The sequence below is a fragment of the Triticum aestivum genome, chromosome 3A, assembly GCF_018294505.1.
Source record: "Triticum aestivum cultivar Chinese Spring chromosome 3A, IWGSC CS RefSeq v2.1, whole genome shotgun sequence".
Taxonomy (NCBI): Eukaryota; Viridiplantae; Streptophyta; class Magnoliopsida; order Poales; family Poaceae; genus Triticum; species Triticum aestivum.
This window is the reverse complement of record NC_057800.1, coordinates 529,825,453-529,850,235: the sequence shown is the minus strand read 5'-3', so window position 1 is coordinate 529,850,235 and position 24,783 is coordinate 529,825,453.

Below are 24,783 nucleotides of genomic sequence, written 5' to 3'. Positions count from 1 at the left end.
CCAGTCATTGATGAAATCCACCAAAGCCTGAGATTTGATGGCTATCCTTGGCACATATATCAGACCGTGAGGTCCAAGCTCAATTGCCCACTTAGCAACCCAGCCCGTGGCTTCTTTGTTTTGAATAATATCTCCTAAAGGAGAAAAGCTAACCACGGTAATAGGATGACTAAGAAAATAATGCTTCGGCTTTCGACTTGCCATGAACACCCCATATACCAGTTTCTGCCAATGTGGATATCGTTGGTTGGATTCAATCAACACCTCGCTGATATAATAAACCGGCCGTTGAACCGGGTATTCCTTACCCGCCTCCTTGCACTCCACCACAACTTCCACACTGACAGCCTTACTATTAGCCACCACATACAAGGGCAAAGGCTCTTTCTCAATGGGAGCAGCAAGAATGGGCGGCTTAGCTAACTACTTTTTGAGATCCTCAAACACTTGATTAGCTGCATCGCTCCAGGCAAAGTTTTCTGTATTCTTCATCATTAGATACAAAGGGATGGCCTTATCTCCCAAACGGCTTATGAACCGGCTCAAAGCTACAATACGAACCGCCAAGCGTTGGACGTCATTAACACAGGCCGGCTTAGCAAGCGAAGTAATGGCCTTGATCTTTTCCGGGTTAGCTTCGATACCTCTCTCTGAAACCAGAAAACCCAATAGTTTACCTGCAGGCACACCAAAGACACACTTGGCCGGGTTAAGCATCATCTTGTAGACCCGGAGATTATCAAAAGTTTCCTTCAGACCCTCTAGCAGAGTTTCTTTCTTCCTAGACTTAACCACAATATCATCCACATAAGCATGCACATTGCACCCAATTTGAGTATGCAAGCAACTTTGAACACAACGTTGGTAAGTCACATGAGCACTCTTGAGCCCAAAAGGCATAGAAACATAACAGAAGGCTCCAAAAGGCGTGATGAAAGCCGTCTTTTCTTGGTCTTTGACTGCCATCTTGATCTGATGATAACCAGAATAAGCATCCATGAAACATAAACTCTCACATCCCGCCGTGGCATCAATAATCTGGTCAATATGAGGGAGAGCGAACGGATCAGCTAGACAAGCCTTATCAAGATATGTGTAATCAACACACATACGCCATGTGCCATTCTTCTTGGGTACAAGCATCGGGTTAGCAAACCATTCAGAGTGAAAAACTTCAATGATGAACCCAGCCGCTAAGAGCCAGGCCACCTCTTCTCCAATAGCCTTGCGTCTCTCTTCATTGAATCAACGAAGGAACTGCTTGACCGGCTTAAACTTAGGATCCACATTAAGAGTGTGCTTAGCGAATTCTCTCGGGACACCCAACATGTCAGAAGGCTTCCAAGCAAAAATGTCTCGATTCTCATGGATGAACTCGATGAACGCTCTTTCCTATTTAGGAACCACATTAGCCCCTTGATGTCTACTACACAACCTTCTTCTTGTAGACGTTGTTGGGCCTCCAAGTGCAGAGACTTGTAGGACATTAGAAAATTTCCCTCAAGTGGATGGCCTAAGGTTTATCAATCTGTAGGAGGCGTAGGATGAAGATGGTATCTCTCAAGCAACCCTACAACCAAATAACAAAGAGTCTCTTGTGTCCCCAATGTTGGGGATCGTAGCAGAAATTTAAAATTTTCTGCGCATCACCAAGATCAATCTATGGAGTAATCTAGCAACGAGGGGAAGGGGAGTGCATCTACATACCCATGTAGATCGCTAAGCGGAAGCGTTACAAGAACGCGGATGAAGGAGTCGTACTCGTAGCGATTCAGATCGCGGTTGATTCCGATCTAAGCGCCGAACAATGGCGCCTCCGCGTTCAACACACGTGCAGCCCGGTGACGTCTCCTACGCCTTGATCCAGCAAGGGGAGAAGGAGAGGTTGGGGAAGACTCCGTCCAGCAGCAGCATGATGGCATGGTGGTGGTGGAGGAGCACGGGACTCCAGCAGGGCTTCGCCAAGCACTACGAGAGACGAGGAGGGAGAGAGGTAGGGCTGCGCCAAGGGAGGGAAGAACTTCATGTCTCTTGCAGCCCCTAATACCTCAAGTATATATAGGGGAAGGGGAGGGGCTGCGCCCCCATCTAGGGTTCCCTCCCTAGGGGTGGCGGCAGCCCCAAAACCCATCTAGGTTTGCGGCCAAGGGGGGAGAGAGGGGGGCGCACCTAGAGTGGGCCTTAAGGCCCATCTGGACCTAGGGTTTGCCCCTTCCCGCTCTCCCTTGTGCCTTGGGCCTTGGTGGGGGGGTGCACCAGTCCACCTGGGGCTGGTCCCCTCCCACACTTGGCCCATGCAGCCTTCTAGGGCTGGTGGCCCCACCTGGTGGACCCCCGGGACCCTCCCGGTGGTCCCGGTACGTTACCGATAGCACCCGAAACTTTTCCGGTGACCAAAATAGGACTTCCCATATATAAATCTTTACCTCCAGACCATTCCGGAACTCCTCATGATGTCCAGGATCTCATCCGGGACTTCGAACAACATTCGGTAACTGCGTACATACTTGCCCTATAACCCTAGTGTCATCGAACCTTAAGTGTGTAGACCCTACGGGGTCGGGAGTCATGCAGACATGGCCGAGACAACTCTCCGGTCAATAACCAACAGCGGGATATGGATACCCATGTTGGTTCCCACATGCTCCACGATGATCTCATCGGATGAACTACGATGTCAAGGATTCAATGAATCCCGTATACAATTCCCTTTGTCTATCGGTACGATACTTGCCCGAGATTCGATCGTCCGTATCCCGATACCTTGTTCAATCTCGTTACCGGCAAGTCTCTTTACTCGTTCCGTAACACATTATCCCGTGATCAACTCCTTGTTCACATTGTGCACATTATGATGATGTCCTACCGAGTGGGCCCAGAGATACCTCTCCGTTTGCACGGAGTGACAAATCCCAGTCTCGGTTCGTGCCAGCCCAACAGACACTTTCAGAGATACCCGTAGTGCACCTTTATAGCCACCCAGTTATGTTATGACGTTTGGCACACCCAAAGCACTCCTACGGTATCCGGGAGTTGCACAATCTCATGGTCTAAGGAAATGATACTTGACATTAGAAAAGCTTTTAGCATACGAACTACACGATCTTGTGCTAGGCTTAGGATTGGGTCTTGTCCATCACGTCATTCTCCTAATGATGTGATCCCGTTATCAACGACATCCAATGTCCATGGTTAGGAAACCGTAACCATCTATTGATCAACGAGCTAGTCAACTAAAGGCTTACTAGGAACATGGTGTTGCCTATGTATCCACACATGTATTTGAGTTTCCTATCAATACAATTCTAGCATGGATAATAAACGATTATCATGAACAATGAAATATAATATAATAATAACTAATTTATTATTGCCTCTAGGGCATATTTCCAACACCCAACACACCCAATACAATGGTAAATTGTATAGGTTCACTAGTTCGGCGAAGAGATGGTGATACAAGTGGTATATGGATAGTAGATAAAGATTTTTGTAATCTGAAAATATAAAAACAGCAAGGTAACTAATGATAAAAGTGAGCACAAATGGTATTGCAATGCGTTGAAACAAGGCCCAGGGTTCATACTTTCACTAGTGCAAGTTCTCTCAACAATAATAACATAATTGTATCATATAACTATCCCTCAACATGCAACAAAGAGTCACTCCAAAGTCACTAATAGCAGAGAACAAACGAAGAGATTATGGTAGGGTACGAAACCACCTCAAAGTTATTCTTTCCGATCAATCCGTTGGGCTATTCCTACAAGTGTCACAAACAGCCCTAGAGTTCGTAGTAAAATAACACCTGAAGACGCAAATCAACAAAAACCCTAATGTCACCTAGATACTCCAATGTCACCTCAAGTATCTGTGGGTATGATTATACGATATGCATCACACAATCTCAGATTCATCTATTCAAACCAACACAAAGTACTTCAAAGAGTGCCCCAAAGATTCTACCGGAGAGTTAAGACGAAAACGTGTGCGAACCCCTATGCATAGGTTCATGGGCGGAACCCGCAAGTTGATCACCAAAACATACATCAAGTGGATCAATAGAATACCCCATTTTCACCCCGGGTATCCCACGCAAGACATACATCAAGTGTTCTCAAATCCTTAAAGACTCAATCCGATAAGATAACTTCAAAGGGAAAACTCAATCCATTACAAGAGAGTAGAGGGAGAGAAACATCATAAGATCCAACTATAATAGCAAAGCTCGCGATACATCAAGATCATACCACCTCAAGAACACAAGAGAGAGAGAGAGATCAAACACATAGCTACTGGTACATACCCTGAGCCCCGAGGGAGAACTACTCCCTCCTCATCATGGAGAGCATCGGGATGATGAAGATAGTCACCGGAGAGGGATTCTCCCTCCAACAGGGTGCCAGAACGGGTCTAGATTGGTTTTCGGTGGCTACGGAGGCTTCTGGCAGCGGAAATCCCGATCTATTGTCGTCCTCGAAGTTTTTAGGGTATATGGGTATATATAGGAGGAAGAAGTACGTCGGTAGATCTTCGAGCTGTCCACGAAGCAGGGGGGCGCGCCCCCCACCCTCGTGGGCAGCCCGGGACTCTCCTGGTCCAACTCCGATAGTCCGTGGGCTTCTTCTGGTCCAAAAATAAGTTCCGTGAAGTTTCAGGTCAATTGGACTCCATTCGATTTTCCTTTTCTGCGATACTCTAAAACAAGGAAAAAATAGAAACTTGCACTGGGCTCTAGGTTAACATGTTAGTCCCAAAAATCATATAAAATAGCATATAAATGCATATAAAACATCCAAGGTTGATAATATAATAGCATGGAACAATCAAAAATTATAGATACATTGGAGACATATCAGCATCCCTAAGCTTAATTCCTGCTCGTCCTCGAGTAGGTAAATGATAAAAATAGAATTTTTGATGTGGAATGCTACCTAACATATTCATCATGTATTTCTCTTTATTGTAGCAAGAATATTCAGATCCATAAGATTCAAGACAAAAGTTTAATATTGACATAAAAATAATAATACTTCAAGCATACTAACTAAGCAATCATGTCTTCTCAAAATAACATGGCCAAAGAAAGTTCATCCCTACAAAATCATATAGTTTGGTCATGCTCCATTTTCGTCACACAAGAATGCTCTCATCATACACAACCCCGATGACAAGCCAAGCAATTGTTTCATACTTTAGTAATCTCAAACTCTTTTCAACTTTCATGCAATACATGAGCGTGAGCCATGGATATAGCACTATGGGTGGAATAGAATATAATGAGGGGGTTATCTGGAGAAGACAAAAAGGAGAAAGTGTCACATCGACGCGGCTAATCAATGGGCTAGGGAGATGCCCATCAATTAATGTCAATGCAAGGAGTAGGGATTGCCATGCAACGGATGCACTAGAGCTATAAATGTATGAAAGCTCAAAAAAAGAACTAAGTGGGTGTGCATCCAACTTGCTTGCTCACGAAGACCTAGGGCACTTGAGGAGGGCCATTGTTGGAATATACAAGCCAAGTTCTATAATGAAAATTTCCCACTAGTATATGAAAGTGACAAAACAAGAGACTCTCTATCATAAGATCATGGTGCTACTTTGAAGCACAAGTGTGGAAAAAGGATAGTAGCATTGCCCCTTTTTATTTATTTATTTATATTTATTTTATTTATTTATTTGGCCTTTCTTTTTTTATTTGGCCTTGATACGTCTCCAATGTATCTATTATTCTTGATTGCTCCATGTTATATTATCTTCTGTTTTGGACATTATTGGGCTTTATTATACACTTTTATATTATTTTTGGGACTAACCTATTAACCAGAGGCCCAACCCAGAATTATTGTTTTTTCCTATTTTAGGGTTTCGAATAAAAGGAATATCAAACAGAGTCCAAACGGAATGAAACCTTCAAGAACGTGATTTTTGGAAGGAACACGATCCAGGAGACTTGTACCCTATGTCAAGCAACAGGGAGGCCACGAGGTAGGGGGGCACGCCTACCCCCCCTCCCCCCAGGCGCGCCCTCCACCCTCGTGGGCTCCCTATTGCTCCACCGAATCGATCAGACACGGAGCCAAAACCCTAATTCCACCGCCGTAACTTTCTGTATCCACGAGATCCCATCTTGGGGCCTGTTCCGGAGCTCTGCCGGAGGGGGCATCGATCACGAAGGGCTTCTACATCAACACCATAGCCTCTTCGATGAAGTGTGAGTAGTTCACCTCAGACCTTCGGGTCCATAGTTATTAGCTAGATGGCTTATTCTCTCTTTTTGGATCTCAATACAAAGTTCTCCCTGTGGAAATCTATTCGATGTAATCTTCTTTTGCGGTGTGTTTGTTGAGATCGATGAATTTTGGGTTTATGATCAAGTTTATCTATGAACAATATTTGAATCTTCTCTGAATTCTTTTATGTATGATTGGTTATCTTTGCAAGTCTCTTCGAATTACCAGTTTGGTTTGGCCTACTAGATTGATATTTCTTGCAATGGGAGAAGTGCTTAGCTTTGGGTTCAATCTTGCGGTGTCCTTTCCCAGTGACAGTAGGGGCAGCAAGGCACGTATTGTATTGTTGCCATCGAGGATAAAAAGATGGGGTTTTCATCATATTGCATGAGTTTATCCCTCTACATCATGTCATCTTGCTTAAAGCGTTACTCTGTTCTCTTGAACTTAATACTCTAGATGCATGCTGGATAGCGGTCGATGTGTGGAGTAATAGTAGTAGATGCAGGTAGGAGTCGGTCTACTTGTCTTGGACGTGATGGCTATATACATGATCATACCTAGATATTCTCATAACTATGCTCAATTCTGTCAATTGCTCAACAGTAATTTGTTCACCCACCGTAAAATACTTATGCTCTTGAGAGAAGCCACTAGTGAAACCTATGGCCCCCGGGTCTATCTTCATCATATTAATCTTCCAACACTTAGTTATTTTCCTTGCCTTTTATTTTACTTTGCATCTTTATCATAAAAATACCAAAAATATTATCTTATCATATCTATCAGATCTCGCTCTCGTAAGTGACCGTGTAGGGATTGACAACCCCTTATCGCGTTGGTTGCGAGGATTTATTTGTTTTCTGTAGGTGCGAGGGACTGGCGCGTAGCCTCCTACTGAATTGATACCTTGGTTTTCAAAATCTGAAGGAAATACTTACGCTACTTTGCTGCACCACCCTTTCCTCTTCAAGGGAAAACCAACGCAAGTGCTCAAGAGGTAGCAATAAGGATTTCTGGCGCCGTTGCCGGGGAGGTCTACGCAAAAGTCAACATACCCAGTACCCATCACAAACCCTTATCTCCCGCATTACATTATTTGTCATTTTCCTCTCGTTTTCCTCTCCCCCACTTCACCCTTGCCCTTTTATTTGCCCTCTCTTTTTCACTCGCCTTTCTTCCGCCATGTCTGAATCAAAAAGGGTTGGGGGTTCTCTCTCGAGTTTTAGTACTTTGGACAATCCTTCTATTATCGCTAAGCTCATAAATAAGGATACAATGGAAAAACCTACCGGAGTTATCAATGAGAATCTTAATAATTTTGATGAAGATGATTCCAGAATTTTTCGTTTTTTACCTGATGAATCTTTGAAAGATGATTGGTATATACTATTAAGGATCAAGGCTAGCTATGTGCCTCAATACCAAATTGAAATTTACTTAAAAAGCTTTTATATTGCCCTTCCTTCTTCTTTTAAGCATGTCTTAGATTCTATATTTGAAGAAGGCTTTCTTGAAGGGGATTCTGTAGACACTTATGAGAAGATGAAAACCATATTTGGTCACCCCATGAATGAGAAAGTTGAAACTACATCTCTTTTGCTCTCTTACCAAAACGAATCTATCAAAGAGATGAAGGCTAGCTTAGATACAAATTTCCGTAACATACTTAATATTTCTTCTACCATTAATAGCCATGTGCTTTATCAAAATAGAAAGATTAATTCCATAGATAGCAAGTTTGCTCTTTTCTTCCCTAAAACCAAAGATGGCAATACTTAGATCTATCCTTGTTTTTATGCCTAGCTAGGGGCGTTAAACGATAGAGCTTGTTGGGAGACAACCCAATTTTATTTTTATTCCTTGCTTTTTGCTCATGTTTAGTAATAAATAATTTATCTAGCCTCTGTTTTGGTTTTGGTTTTTTGTGTTTAATTAGTGTTTGTGCCAAGTAGAACCGTTGGGAAGACTTGGGGAAAGTCTTGTTAATCTTGCTGTAAAAAACAGAAACTTTAGCGCTCACGAGAACTGCTGCCATTTTTATTTGGAAAGTTCTATTTAGTTAATTGTTTTTGCAGATGATTAATAGATAAATTCCTCACGTCCACCAATTTATTTTAGAATTTTTGGGGTTCCAGATTTTGCGTTAGATACAGATTACTACAGACTGTTCTGTTTTTCACAGATTCTGTTTTTCGTGTGTTGTTTGCTTATTTTGATGAATCTATGGCTTGTAAAACAGTTTATAAACCATAGAAAAGTTTGAATACAGTAGGTTTAACACCAATATAAATAAATAATGAGTTCATTACAGTACCTTGAAGTGGTCTTTTGTTTTCTTTCGCTAACGGAGCTCACGAGATTTTCTACTTTAAGTTTTGTGTTGTGAAGTTTTCAAGTTTTGGGTAAAGATTTGATGTATTATGGCACAAGGAGTGGCAAGAGCCTAAGCTTGGGGATGCCCATGGCACCCCCAATATAATTTAAGGACACCTAAAAGCCAAAGCTTGGGGATGCCCCGGAAGGCATCCCCTCTTTTGTCTACTTCTATCGGTAACTTTACTTGGAGCTATATTTTTATTCACCACATGATATGTGTTTTGCTTGGAGCGTATTGTATGATTTGAGTCGTTGCTTTTTAGTTTACCACAATCATCTTTGCTGTACACACCTTTTGAGAGAGACACACATGATTCGGAAATTATTAGAATACTCTATGTGCTTCACTTATATCTTTTGAGTTATATAGTTTTGCTCTAGTATTTCACTTATATCTTTTAGAGCACGGTGGTGGATTTGTTTTATAGAAACTATTGATCTCTCATGCTTCAATTGGATTATTTTGAGAGTCTTAAATAGCATGGTAAATTGCTTAAATAATCCTAATATGCTAGGTATTCAAGATTAGTAAAAACTTTCTTTTGAGTGTGTTGAATACTATGAGAAGTTTGATACTTGATAATTGTTTTGAGATATGGAGATGGTGATATTAGAGCCATGCTAGCTGAGTAGTTGTGAATTTGACAAATACTTGTGTTAAAGTTTGTGATTCCCGTAGTACGCACGTATGGTGAGCCGTTATGTGATGAAGTCGGAGCATGATTCATTTATTGATTGTCTTCCTTGTGAGTGGCGGTCGGGACGAGCGATGGTCTTTTCCTACCAATCTATCCCCCTAGGAGCATGCGCGTAATACTTTGCTTTGATAACTTGTAGATTTTTGCAATAAGTTTATGAGTTCTTTATAACTAATGTTGAGTCCATGGATCATACGCACTCTCACCCTTCCATCATTGCTAGCCTCTCTAATACCGCGCACCTTTCGCCAGTATCATACACCCACCATATCTTTACCTCATATTAAAAGGAGGATTGTTTCTCCACTTTTTTTGGGGTTCGGTGGGACCAAATTAAGTTTTGGTCCGTCAACACGATTTCTCATCTCGATCTCCTGATTTGTTTCCTAAAAAAACGTAGGATGCACAGGCCATCATGGGCCAGCCATTAGCGTACCAACTACTCGCGCCAGTAAAAATGTCCAAGGGAAAAATACTACTGTGAGGAATCGATCCCGGGAGCTCACACTAAACCACTAGGAATGCCACCCACCAGGCTAAACAAGACTTGGTGTTTAGTAACAGCGCAACGTCTTAAATTAAGATAATAGTCGCGACAGACAGCAAAATATTTAATTTAGAAAAAGTGAATATATTTTTGAACGCGAATATTTTGCAAATCTTTGAATAAAAAATCGAAACTCGAACATTTTTTAGAAAAAGAACAATATTTTTTTTAATCTTTTTGAGACCTGAATATTATTGAACACGAACAATTTCTGAAAACTAGGAGGTACTGTACTGTTTTTTTTATTGCGAACATTTTTCTAAAACACAATTTTTTTTTGAACTTCCAATTTGAAAAGGCAAACATTTTACAAGACATTATTTTTTTGGAAAACTGGGAGGTACTGTAGCTAACATTTTTCTAAATCTATACCTATGAAAAACTAGGTGAATTTTTAAAATATGCCTACGAATGCATTGTTTTAGTTCATTTTATTAAACTAGGGATATGAAAGGAATCTTTGTCTCCGTCGTGTCTTCACGTACGACCAGCCTCGCTCGGCCCAGTCACACGCGTCAAAATGAATGCGGAGTCCAACTAAGATTTCATGATCTATCTGATGCAAACTACTCAATTTACATGATAATAACACAGACATATGTTATATGCATTGGTTTTCCCTGTCTATTAGCCGGGTGATAAAAAAACTTTGGTCAACATTCTTGATCTCGCCGGACACGAAGGGGGCTCAACGATCCAGCTATTGGATCTCGCCAACCTTGGTTAGTGAGAACTGGTACTGCGACCACTGATACAAGGACAACAAAGAGGACAAGCGGAAACATGGGCCTGGTGTTATACTAGAATAGAGGATGTGAACCTGAGGATGAGGTATTAATTATGTTTATTATATTAGGGGCATGAGGGCGAGGTCTTTAGCCATGCTCAGTGGCAAGGATGTGTGAGGGTTGGTGTTCTCCCGTTGCAACGCACGTACATGTTTGCTGGTACCTTCCTCAAAACAGCCACCATACCTACCTATCATGGCATTTCCATAGCCATTCCGATATATATTGCCATGCAACTTTCCATCGTTCCGTTTACTATGACACACTCCATCATTGTCATATTGCTTTGCATGATCATGTAGTTGACATTGTATTTGTGGCAAAGCCACCGTTCATAATTCTTTCATACATGTCACTCTTGATTCATTGCATATCCCGGTACACCGCCGGAAGCATTCACATAGAGTCATATTTTGTTCTAAGTATTGAGTTGTAAGTAAATAAAAATGTGATGATCATCATTATTAGAGCATTGTCCCAAGTGAGGAAAGGATGATGGAGACTATGATTCCCCCACAAGTCGGGATGAGACTCCGGACGAAAAATAAAATAAAATAAAAAGAGGCCAAACAAGCCCAAATAAAAAATAAGAGAAAAAGAGAGAAGGGACAATGCTACTATCCTTTTACCACACTTGTGCTTCAAAGTAGCACCATGATCTTCATGATAGAGAGTCTCCTTTGTTATCACTTTCATATACTAGTGGGAATTTTTCCTTATAGAACTTGGCTTGCATATTCCAATGATGGGCTTCCTCAAAATGCCCTAGGTCTTCGTGAGCAAGCAAGTTGGACGCACACCCACTTAGTTTCTTTTTGAGCTTTCATATACTTATAGCTCTAGTACATCCGTTGCATGGCAATCACTACTCACTCACATTGATATCTATTGATGGGCATCTCCTTAGCCCGTTGATACGCCTAGTTGATGTGAGACTATCTTCTCCCTTTTGTCTTCTCCACAACCACCATTCTATTCAACCTAAAGTGCTATGTCCATGGCTCACGCTCATGTATTGCGTGAAGATTGAAAAGGTTTGAGAATGTCAAAAGTATGAAACAATTGCTTGGCTTGTCATCGGGGTTGTGCATGATTTAAATACTTTGTGTGGTGAAGATAGAGCATAGCCAGACTATATGATTTTGTAGGGATAACTTTCTTTGGCCATGTTATTTTGAAGATACATAATTGCTTAGTTAGTATGCTTGAAGTATTATTATTTCTATGTCAATATTAAACTTTTGTCTTGAATCTTTTCGAATCTGAATATTCATACCACAATTGAGAAGAATTACATTGAAATTATGCCAAGTAGCATTCCACATCAAAAATTCTGTTTTTATCATTTACCTACTCGAGGACAAGCAGGAATTAAGCTTGGGGATGCTTGATACGTCTCCAACGTATCTATAATTTTTGATTGCTCCATGCTATATTATCTTCTATTTTGGACATTATTGGGCTTTATTATACACTTTTATATTATTTTTGGGACTAACCTATTAACCGGGGGCCCAACCCAGAATTGTTGTTTTTTTTGCCTATTTTAGGGTTTCGAAGAAAAGGAATATCAAACGAAGTCCAAACGGAATGAAACCTTCGGGAACGTGATTTTTGGAACGAACAAGATCCAGGAGACTTGGACCCTACGTCAAGCAACCAACAGGGAGGCCACGAGGTAGGGGGTGCGCCTACCCCCCCCCCTAGGCGCGCCCTCCACCCTCGTGGGCCCCCTGTTGCTCCACCGACACACTCCTTCCTCCTATATATACCTACGTACCCCAAACGATCAGACACGGAGCCAAAACCCTAATTCCACCACCATAACTTTCTGTATCCACGAGATCCCATCTTTGGTCCTGTTCCGGAGCTCCGCCGGAGGGGGCATCGATCACGGATGGCTTCTACATCAACACCATAGCCTCTCCGATGAAGTGTGAGTAGTTTACCTCAGACCTTCGGGTCCATAGTTATTGGCTAGATGGCTTCTTCTCTCTTTTTGGATCTCAATACAAAGTTCTCCCCCTCTCTTGTGGAGATCTATTCGATGTAATCTTCTTTTGCGGTGTGTTTGTTGAGACCGATGAATTGTGGTTTATGATCAAGTTTATCTATGAACAATATTTAAATCTTCTCTGAATTCTTTTACGTATGATTGGTTATCTTCGCAAGTCTCTTCGAATTATCAGTTTGGTTTGGCCTACTAGATTGATCTTTCTTGCAACGGGAGAAGTGCTTAGCTTTGGGTTCAATCTTGCGGTGTCCTTTCCCAGTGACAGTAGGGGCAGCAAGGCACGTATTGTATTGTTTCCATCGAGGATAACAAGATGGGGTTTTCATCATATTTCATGAGTTTATCCCTCTACATCATGTCATCTTGCTTAAAGAGTTACTCTGTTCTCTTGAACTTAATGCTCTAGATGCATGCTGGATAGCGGTCGATGTGTGGAGTAATAGTAGTAGATGCAGGCAGGAGTTGGTCTACTTGTCTCGGACGTGATGCCTATATACATGATCATACCTAGATATTCTCATAACTATGCTCAATTCTGTCAATTGCTCAACAGTAATTTGTTCACCCACCATAAAATACTTATGCTCTTGAGAGAAGCCACTAGTGAAACCTATGGCCCTCGGGTCTATCTTCATCATATTAATCTTCCAACACTTAGTTATTTTCATTGCCTTTTATTTTACTTTGCATCTTTATCATAAAAATACCAAAAATATTATCTTATCATATCTATCAGATCTCACTCCCGTAAGTGACCATGTAGGGATTGACAACCCCTTATCGCGTTGGCTACGAGGATTTATTTGTTTTGTGTAGGTGCGAGGGACTGGCGCGTAGCCTCCTACTGGATTGATACCTTGGTTCTCAAAAACTGAGGGAAATACTTATGCTACTTTGTTGCACCACCCTTTCCTCTTAAAGGGAAAACCAACGCAAGTGCTCAAGAGGTAGCAGGCCTTTCCTTTTTTGGGGGGGGGGGGGCAATGCTCTATTATTAATGATCATCACGATTCTATTTATTTACAACTCAAAGATTACAACTCGATACTAGAACAAGATATGACTCTATATGAATGCCTCCGGCGGTGTACCGGGATTGCAATGAATCAAGAGTGACATGTATGAAAAATTATGAATGGTGGCTTGGCCACAAATACGATATCAACTACATGATCATGCAAAGCAATATGAAAATGATGATGCGTGTCACAATAAACGGAACGGTGGAAAGTTGCATGGCAATATATCTCGGAATGACTATGGAAATGCCATAATAGGTAGGTATGGTGGCTGTTTTGAGGAATATATAAGGAGGTTTATGTGTGATAGAGCGTATCATATCACGGGGTTTGGATGCACCGGCGAAGTTTGCACCAACTCTCGATGTGAGAAAGGGCAATGCACGGTACCGAAGAGGCTAGCAATGATGGAAGGGTAAGAGTGCGTATAATCCATGGACTCAACATTAGTCATAAAGAACTCACATAATTATTGAAAAAATCTACAAGTTATCAAAAACCAAGTATTACGCACATGCTCCTAGGGGGATAGATTGGTAGGAAAAGACCATCGCTCGTCCCCGACCGCCACTCATAAGGAAGACAATCAAATAACACCTCATGTTTCAAATTTGTTACACAACATTTACCATACGTGCATGCTACGGGACTTGCAAACTTCAACACAAGTATTCCTCAAATTCACAACTACTCAACTAGCACAACTTTGATATCACTATCTCCATATCTCAAAACAATCATCAAGTATCAAACTTCTCTTAGTATTCAATGCACTTATATGAAAGTTTTTATTATATCCCTCTTGGATGCCCATCATATTAGGACTAGTTTCATAACCAAAGCAAATTACCATTCTGTTTAGGACTCTCAAAATAATATAAGTGAAGCATGAGAGTTCATCTATTTCTTTAAAATAAAACCACCGCCGTGCTCTAAGAGGATATAAGTGAAGCACTAGAGCAACGACAAACTACTCCGAAAGATTTAAGTGAAGATCAATGAGTAGTCAAATAATTATGCAACGATGTGAAGACTCTCTAACATTTAAGAATTTCAGATCTTGGTATTTTATTCAAGCAGCAAGCAAAACAAAGTAAAATAAAATGACGCTCCAAGCAAAACACATATCATGTGTTGAATAAAAATATAGCTCCAAGTAAAGTTACCGATGAACGAAGATGAAAAAGGGGATGCCTTCCGGGGCATCCCCAAGCTTAGGCTCTTGGTTGTCCTTGAATATTACCTTGGGGTGCCTTGGGCATCCCCAATCTTAGGTTCTTGCCACTCCTTATTCCATAGTCCATGGAATCTTTACCCAAAACTTGAAAACTTCACAACACAAAACTTAAAGTAGAAAATCTCGTGAGCTCCGTTAGCGAAAGATAACAAAACACCACTTCAAGGTACTGTAATGAACTCATTATTTATTTATATTGGTGTCAAACCTACTGTATTCCAACTTTTCTATGGTTTATAAACTCTTTTACTAGCCATAGATTCATCAAAATAAGTAAACAACACATGAAAAACAGAATCTGTCAAAAACAGAACTGTCTGTAGTAATCTGTAACTAAAGCAAATTTCTGGAACCTCAAAAATTCTAAAATTAATTTATGGACGTGGGGAATTTATCTATTAATCATCTTCAAACATAATTAACTAAATAACACTTTCCAAATAAAAATGGCAGCAATTCTCGTGAGCACTAAAGTTTCTGTTTTTTACAGCAAGATCAACAAGACTTTCTCCAAGTCTTTCCAACGGTTCTACTTGGCACAAACACTAATTAAAAACAAAAAACACAACCGAAACAGAGGCTAGATAATTTATTTATTACTAAACAGTAACAAAAATCAAGGAACAAAAATAAAGTTGGGTTGCCTCCCAACAAGCGCTATCGTTTAACGCCCCTAGCTAGGCATGATGATTTCAATGATGCTCACATAAAGGATAAGAATTGAAACATAAAGAGAGCATCATGAAGAATATGACTAGCACACTTAAGTCTAACCCACTTCCTATGCATATGGATTTTGTGATCAAGCAATTTATGGGAACAATAATCAACTAGCATAGGAAGGCAAAACAAGCATAACTTTGAAACTTTAAGCACATAGGGAGGAAACTTGATATTATTGCAATTCCTACAAGTATATATTCCTCCCTCATAATAATTTTTAGAATCATGAATGAATTCAACAATATAACCAGCACCTAAAGCATTCTTTTCATGATCTACAAGAATAGAAATTTTATTACTCTCCACACAAGCAAAATTCTTCTCATTCATAATAGTGGGAGCAAACTCAACAAAATAACTATCATGTGAGGCATAATCCAATTGAAAACTAAAATCATGATGACAAGTTTCATGGATAACATTATTCTTTATAGCATACAAGTCATCACAATAATCATCATAGATAGCAACTTTGTTCTCATAAGCAATTGGAACCTCTTCCGAAATAGTGGATTCATCACAAAATAAAGTCATGACCTCTCCAAATCCACTTTCATCAATATAATCATCATAAATAGGAGTCATGCTTTCATCATAATAAATTTGCTCATCAAAACTTGGGGTACAAAAAATATCATCTTCATCAAACATATCTTCCCCAAGCTTGTGGCTTTGCATATCATTAGCATCATGGATATTCAAGGAATTCATACTAACAATAGTGCAATCATGCTCATCATTCAAATATTTAGTGCCAAACATTCTAATGCATTCTTCTTATATTGAGCACAATTATCGGAATCCTTATTTTCATGATAGATATTAAAAAGATGAAGCATATGAGGCAAACTTAATTCCATTTTTTGAAATTTTGTTTTATAAACTAAACTAGTGATAAAACAAGAAACTAAAAGACTCGATTGCAATATCTAAAGATATACCTTCAAGCACTCGCCTCCCCGGCAACGGCGCCAGAAAAGAGCTTGATGTCTACTACACAACCTTCTTCTTGTAGACGTTGTTGGGCCTCCAAGTGCAGAGGTTTATAGGACAATAGCAAATTTCCCTCAAGTGGATGACCTAAGGTTTATCAATCCGTAGGAGGCGTAGGATGAAGATGGTCTCTCTCAAGCAACCCTGCAACCAAATAACAAAGAGTCTCTTGTGTCCCCAACACACCTAATACAATGGTAAATTGTATATGTGCACTAGTTCGGCGAAGAGATGATGATACAAGTGGTATATGGATGGTAGATAAAGGTTTTTGTAATCTGAAAATATAAAAACAGCAAGGTAACTAATGATAAAAGTGAGCACAAACGGTATTGCAATGCGTTGAAACAAGGCCTAGGTTTCATACTTTCACTAGTGCAAGTTCTCTCAACAATAATAACATAATTGTATCACATAACTATCCCTCAACATGCAACAAAGAGTCACTCCAAAGTCACTAATAGCGGAGAACAAACGAAGAGATTATGGTAGGGTACGAAACCACCTCAAAGTCATTCTTTCCAATCAATCCGTTGGGCTATTCCTATAAGTGTCACAAACAGCCCTAGAGTTCGTAGTAAAATAACACCTTAAGACGCAAATCAACCAAAACCCTAATGTCACCTAGATACTCCAATGTCACCTCAAGTATCCGTGGGTATGATTATACAATATGCATCACACAATCTCATATTCATCTATTCAAACCAACACAAAGTACTTCAAAGAGTGCCCCAAAGATTCTACCGGAGAGTCAAGACGAAAACATGTGCCAACCCCTATGCATAGGTTCATGGGCGGAACCCGCAAGTTGATCACCAAAACATACATCAAGTGGATCAATAGAATACCCCATTGTCACCACGGGTATCCCACGCAAGACATACATCAAGTGTTCTCAAATCCTTAAAGACTCAATCCGATAAGATAACTTCAAAGGGAAAACTCAATCCATTACAAGAGAGTAGAGGGGGAGAAACATCATAAGATCCAACTATAATAGCAAAGCTCGCGATACATCAAGATCGTACCACCTCAAGAACACGAGAGAGAGATCAAACACATAGCTACTGGTACATACCCCCAGCCCCGAGGGAGAACTACTCCCTCCTCGTCATGGATAGCACCGGGATGATGAAGATAGCCACCGGAGAGGGATTCCCCCTTCGACAGGGTGCCGGAACGGGTCTAGATTGGTTTTCGGTGGCTACGGAGGCTTCTGGCGGCGGAACTCCCGATCTATTGTTGGCCTCGAAGTTTTTAGGGTATATGGGTATATATAGGAGGAAGAAGTACGTCGGTGGATCTCCGGGCTGTCCACGAGGCAGGGGGGCGCCCAGGGGGGTGGGCGCGCCCCCACCCTCGTGGGCAGCCCGGGACTCTCCTAGTCCAACTCTGATACTCCGTGGGCTTCTTCTGGTCCAAAAATAAGTTCCGTGAAGTTTCAGGTCAATTGGACTCCGTTTGATTTTCCTTTTCTACGATACTCTAAAACAAGGAAAAAACAGAAACTGGCACTGGGCTCTAGGTTAATAGGTTAGTCCCAAAAATCATATAAAGTAGCATATAAATGCATATAAAACATCCAAGGTTGATAATATAATAGCATGGAACAATAAAAAATTATAGATACGTTGGAGACGTATCACCCCTATCGTGAACTGCTGAGATGAATCGCTAGGGACAAAATCAACTTGTTTAGTATCATCAGCCTGAAACTTCAAAAGAGGGTCTTGCTCAGTAGTGGGCTTCCTCAAAGGATTCATATCAGCCGGGTCAACATTATCTGTATAAAACTTGATCTCTTTCGTGGCACAAGCCGACTCAGCATAAGCAGCATCACCTTCCTCACACTCCAAAGCGATATTTTAGTTGCCATGGACCGTAATTGTGCCCTTATGTCCTGGCATCTTAAGATGCATATAAACATAACAAGGCTAGGCCATAAACTTGGCATAAGCCGGCCGCCCAAACAAAGCATGATATGGGCTCTTGATTTTGACCACCTCAAACCATAATGTCTCTGCCCTATAGTCATGATCATCACCAAAGGCCACTTCCAAGGAAATCTTTCCCACAGGATATGCTGATTTACCAGGCACCACACCATGGAAGACTGTGGAGGATGGCTTAAGATCCTTGTCAGTTAAATTCATACGTCGAAAGGTGTCATAATATAAAATGTTGAACTGCTGCCTCCATCCATAAGTACTTTAGTGAACTTATAACCACCCACTTGAGGGTCTACCACTAATGCCAGATGACCCGAATTCTCGACCCAGGGCGGGTGATCCGCTCTACTCCATGTGATCAGATGTTCTGACCATCACAAGTACCGTGGAATTGCCAGCTCAAGATTATTGACCACGCGCTTACGAACCTTCTTATCACGCTTGCAGAGACTTGTGGTGGACACGTGATATTGACCCCCATCAAGCTGCTTTGGATTGCTCTGATAGCATGACTTAGCATTTTGTTGCTGGTTGCCCTGACCAGATTGTTGGTTGTATCCACCATGGTTACCTTGACCTTGATAACTGGAATTTGAGCCGCCACCACCAAAACTGGGTCCCTGTGACCTGGATCCTGACCCGCCAGGTGGCCCATTATTATTACCATGATTCTGATTAAAATGAGAATTCATGTATTCTCTCATGATAAAACAATCCTTCCAGACATGACTCGCCGGCTTATCAGGCAGACTGTGCTTTGGGTAGGGTTCATTAAACATCGCCTCAAGGTTAAAATTCTTTCCTCCAAAGGCCGGCTTACCATTACCATTACGATGCTGGCCTTTATACCCAGTGTTGGTGTTGGCCACTATATCTGACCCGCCATCAGGGTGCCTGCGCTTACCACTGTTGCCCCGATTGCGGCCATTGTGCCCTGTCACATTCTGCTGCTGACCCTTACCACTGCCATTCTTCTTGCCCTTGTTAGTCCATTAGCTCACCCATGTCATTACAATGACGTTTAAGGCGCTCGAGCTTCTGCTTGAGAGGGGTGAAATGATAATTTTTCTCCAAGACTAGGACCACTGAACCCGCCACAATGTTGTTGATGAGTGGATAATAGCTGAAACCCGGCGAACCCAATGGTGGGCCGACTCATCCTCACGTTGCACGCAGTTATCGAGATCAATAATCGTCAGAGGTTGCTTGCATGTACCTTTAAAAATATAAATAAACCGTGCCTTCAGCTCTGCCCATGAGCTGATGGAATTGGCAGGCAAGATTTTTAACCATGTTTGAGCTGGACCATCGAGCATCATAGTAAAGTACTTGGCACATACAACATCATTAACATCCAACATCTCCATGGCCAATTCATAGCTCTCAATCCAAGCCTCGGGGGAAGATCAGCTGTATAATTAGGCACCTACGAGGGCCATTCTTGGGCAACTGTTCATTACGCAAAGCCGGTACCAAACATGGCACACCAACTATCCTGGAAGTCATCCCAGTTTCAAGTGAGGCCGAAGGGTTCCCCAGGGGCTGCTGATAAGTGCCCAATTGAGCCGCTACTTCCGCCTCACGGCAAGCTCGAGCTTGATCCACAATCTCCTGAGCATTAGCTAGTAAATTATCATCACGGGGCGGGTTATTCCCACGAGGCGGGTCATCATTGCGGGGCAGATTACGACGCCGTTTGCTGCTGGAAACCGCCGGTGAATCAATACGTTGGCTATAACTTTGACTTGGGCGAGGAGTTGAATGAATTCGCTCACGGCCGTATGAATAAGCAGCCTGATGTGCTACAGCTGTCTGAAGAAGCTCCACAATGTTCCGGGTCTCCACTGCAGCCGGAGGCTCGCCCTTAATCGGAATAGCTACCAATCGTGTCGCCGCTGCTATCATATTATCCACTGGGTTAGAATTATGGCCAGAGGGTGTTGGAAACCGCCGAGGAGGGGTATGATCCCTACGAGGTGGGTCCGGCAAACGAGGCTGATCCTCCGTCCCGCTCCCTGGCACCTCTGCAGCCCGGGTTACACCGGGCGGGTTACTTGTCCCGGCCCCAAGTGTGTTAAAAAGGTTCCGCCCCTCATACATTGTGATTCCGCATCCATCAGAGCTCGCTCCGTCACCATCCTGGTATTCTCCGCGTTAAGATCCTCCTGGGCCTTAGCCACCTCATCTCGCACCTTTGCAACTTCTGCATTGTGCTGTACTTGATTCGTCGTAGTAAGCTCTATGGCTAACAGAGTCAACAAAGTGCCCAAGAGTTCAGATAAGACTTGAGCCGGCGGCTGCGCTGAGCCGCTGGCCCCAGCTGTCACAGCGGCAGTCGATCCAGACGTCATCACTGCTGCTGTTGATGAATTAAGAGTCGGCCCAGTGCCAGCCATGAAGATCGCAGCCCTGGAGGGCGGCTCATAGGGGTCTGAAATACTGTTGTCATCGGAGTAGCCCCCAAGCTCGTCGTCTTGAAGCTGATAGATGGATTCCGTCTCTCCGGTTGAGGACTCAATCACCCGAGTAGATGGCCTTCTCTCCACCAGATGCAAAATCTTCCTCAAGATCTACCCCATGAACAAATCCAATGAAAATGTGCTTCTGGCCGGGTTAAACCCTGGCAGGTCGTGCGCGCTGAACCGTCTCGACGATGTCGGTGCAGATGTCCGGCTCAGGCTCTGACTCGCCGATCTTGCCGATGAAGACGTGAATTCCGCCAAAGGGGACCCGGTACCCATACTCGATTGAGTCGGCCTCAGGGCCCCAGCCAGCATTGTCGATGTAAAGCTTGCCGTGGCGACTCTTAGTCATCCGGCCCATGGCATATCCTTCGATCCGTGGGAAATTTCCCTTCAAGAACTTGAAACCACCGTGCTCTGGCTCCACGGTGGGCGCTAACTGTCGTGGTTTTGTCACGGCAGATGTCCTTGTGAAAGGATTTAAGCGTGGAGCCATCGCAACGTAGGTTAGCTCGAAGGGGTTGAACGGGATGAAGGATACAAGTTTACCCAGGTTAGGACCCTCACAACGAGGTAAAAGCCTACGTCCTGCTTTGAGTTGTATTGCTTGAGTATCAATTGCAGGGGAGCGAAATCGCTTGACCTAACTCTCGATCAATTGTTTCTTAACTTAACCCACCGCAGGGTCTCGCCTTTATATACACAGGTCGAGGCCCTGGGCTTACAAGAGTCCCATTCGGATCACACAACGTGACCGGCCCGGGTTCTAAACTATCTTGTCTTTATAGACAAGTCATCTTCCGGCGGCTTACAAAGGCCGGTTCTCACACCACCATCTGGGGTTGGGCCTTCGGCGGGTCACCACCTAAGCCGCCCTCTTGGCTCTTCATCTGGCCTCTTGAGCCTTCTTCAAATATCGCAAGTTGAGTCGCCAACTGTGTAACCCGACCCCTCCTAGGCGGGTCACACCGCGGGGTTATATCCCCAACTCTACTTGTCCTGGACATAAGGCATGTGTAATGATTATGCCATGAATGATCACAATTATAACTATGTGAAACTTTATCAATTCCCCAACAGTAATTTGTTTACCCACCATTGCCATGCTTTCGAGAGAGATGCCACTAGTGAACCTATGGTCCCGGGTCTATTTTCCATCAATCCAAAATTCTCCATAATTGCTCTTTTTATTTGTTCCTTACATTCTACCGCTTTGCATATCGCCATCTGCTTTTAATCCAAGAACAAGGGGAGTGATGACCCCCTTGCCTTTGTTGGGTGCAAGCAATTGTTTTGTTTGTGTGCAGGTGCTTCTAAAATTGTTCGTGTGTTGCCTCCTACTGGTTTGATAAACCTTGGTTCTTAACTGAGGAAAATACTTCCTCTTGCTGTGCTACATCACCCTTCCTCTTCGAAGAATCCAACGACTCTATCGTGAGTAGCAAGCATCCAAGAAAATGGTCAACGTGTCCTGATACCATTCTGCATTGCTAAGGTTTCACACCTGGATCCATCTCGCTCTCCACTTCCTAAGATGGTTGCATACCTGTGTTGAGATCACCTTCGTGCTACAGAGCTCTAAAAACCGTCTTCACAACAATGTTTAGGTGCATCTCCTTGAACTCGTTGTCAGTCCTCACCCCGTTGGTGATGATATCGTACATCTTGTCGAGGACGAAGGGACATAAAAGAAACCCATTTCATTGTATCCTCCTTCATTGACTCCCTCATATGTGCCTTGTCATCCTTAATGTCTACCTTAGTAGCTACCGCAGGCATCGCCACAACTAAAGAGAACACAAGAGGACCATGTGCATGCGGAGTCAACGACTGGCTAGGAGTCCTAAACATAGGAGGTAAATAATTGGGTGTCCAACAAAACAAGGGCCTAACTAAAGTCTTCACCGGTCATTGTCTACAATGGTTAGCATCAGGACTAACTGAACAAGAACAATGCATCTAGCATATTCCACATGGACTGGTCATGAAGCTGAAGACACTACCACATCTACCATGCTAGCATGGAGTGATCATGAAGCTCAACACATTGCCACATCTACCACAAACACCATGGACATCATCGCCGCCAACAAACAAAAACTACCATACTACAAAAATGGCACCACTAACATCTGATCTACCACATCCTCCCATGACACCATGACACAATACTTGCATAACCTACCATACTACCTGTTCTAATCTACCACATGCTCACAGATCTAGGCTACAACAAGTAGAGTGTGATGTTACTTACAACCATCGAAAGAGTGGGGAGAAGGTAGGGAGCAACTCGGAGAAGAAGACGAATAAGGCAATCGGCAGGAGGTGATGAAATTATCCCCAACGTTTTTTCGGCCACGAGCATGAGCTCACGCCATCCCTTCCCTCGTACGAGCTCAGTCGTCGTGTTACCAATTCGGACATTATTCTCTCTGGCTAGGCTGAAGAGTGCTTTAAGATTTGTGCGGACCACTTTCATAATGCAGCCTAGCTAACCAAAAATGCCAAATTTGCACCCCCAGAGCCTACATGGGGCTGCGAGCAACCAAACTATATTAAAAGCTGATTGCAGATTTTAGATCTGGCCTCTAAGTTGCTATAGCAGTGGGGAGAACATCCAGACCACAGAGGATCACTCATTAGCCAAGCTCTAATATGCTGACAAAGGAATTAAAATGGCCGACATAAAGGAGGATAAGAGCGATTTAAGAGTGAACAAGATCTCAATTTTGTGAGAGAAATCTTCTAACTTGGCGTCTAAGATTTACACTTTCTCGTGTACTCAATGAGCTAAAAACATTAAGGTGCACAATCGTATACAACACATACCACCAATCTAATTCCTTTCATTCTCAGCAAGTAATGTATATTTTGTAATGCTAATATATGTGGGGCTCACAAGTTGCACCAAAATTGAGCTCTTCACACTCCCAGTAAAAAGCACAGCAGCTGTATTTCTAAGGGACCGCAAACATTCTTATCTTCCCCTAATAATAAAGCAAATAGTGCTTCTGGTCGTCCGTCATTAAAACTGTCCCTAAAGTTGTAAATTATTACCCACCAATGCCACCGGTAAGTGAGAAAAACGTTTGGTTTGTTTTATTTTGTTTCGTCTGCGGCGGCCATAGCTCAAAAGGAAGAGATCCCCACTTATGAAATAACCATGCACACAGTGCACGGTTGGTGTCTTCACCTACCACGCTGGAGGTTGTGTGTTTGATCCCCACCCTTTTCCTTTTTTCCAAAAGATCAAATACTTTTTGAAATTTTCATATCTTTCAGACCCTAACTCCAAATCTAACATGTCATATATGATAATTCATCAGAAAAATGTGTAGATTCCAAATATTCCTTTATCATTAATTTTTATAAATATCATTAATTTTTAGAAATATGTTCAGGGTGCAAACTTAAATAATACGTTCATTATATGATGAGATATTTTAAAAATGCCTATTACATATGCCCTTATAGATTGGTTGTTTTTTGTGGAGCAATCCGATATGTTTGCAACCAAATTAAGTCTTGAATTGAATTATGGTTGCAAATGCACATATATTTTTATATATGCAAACATATATATGACAAAGATAATGCTCTTATGCATATGCTATCATGGAATACTAAAATGTACTTTGCTATTTTCATTCTAATGCAATATTTTTTGGGCATCACCGAGAAACAACATCAAATGCATAAACATATACCGGCAACTAGGTAGATATTTGTGTT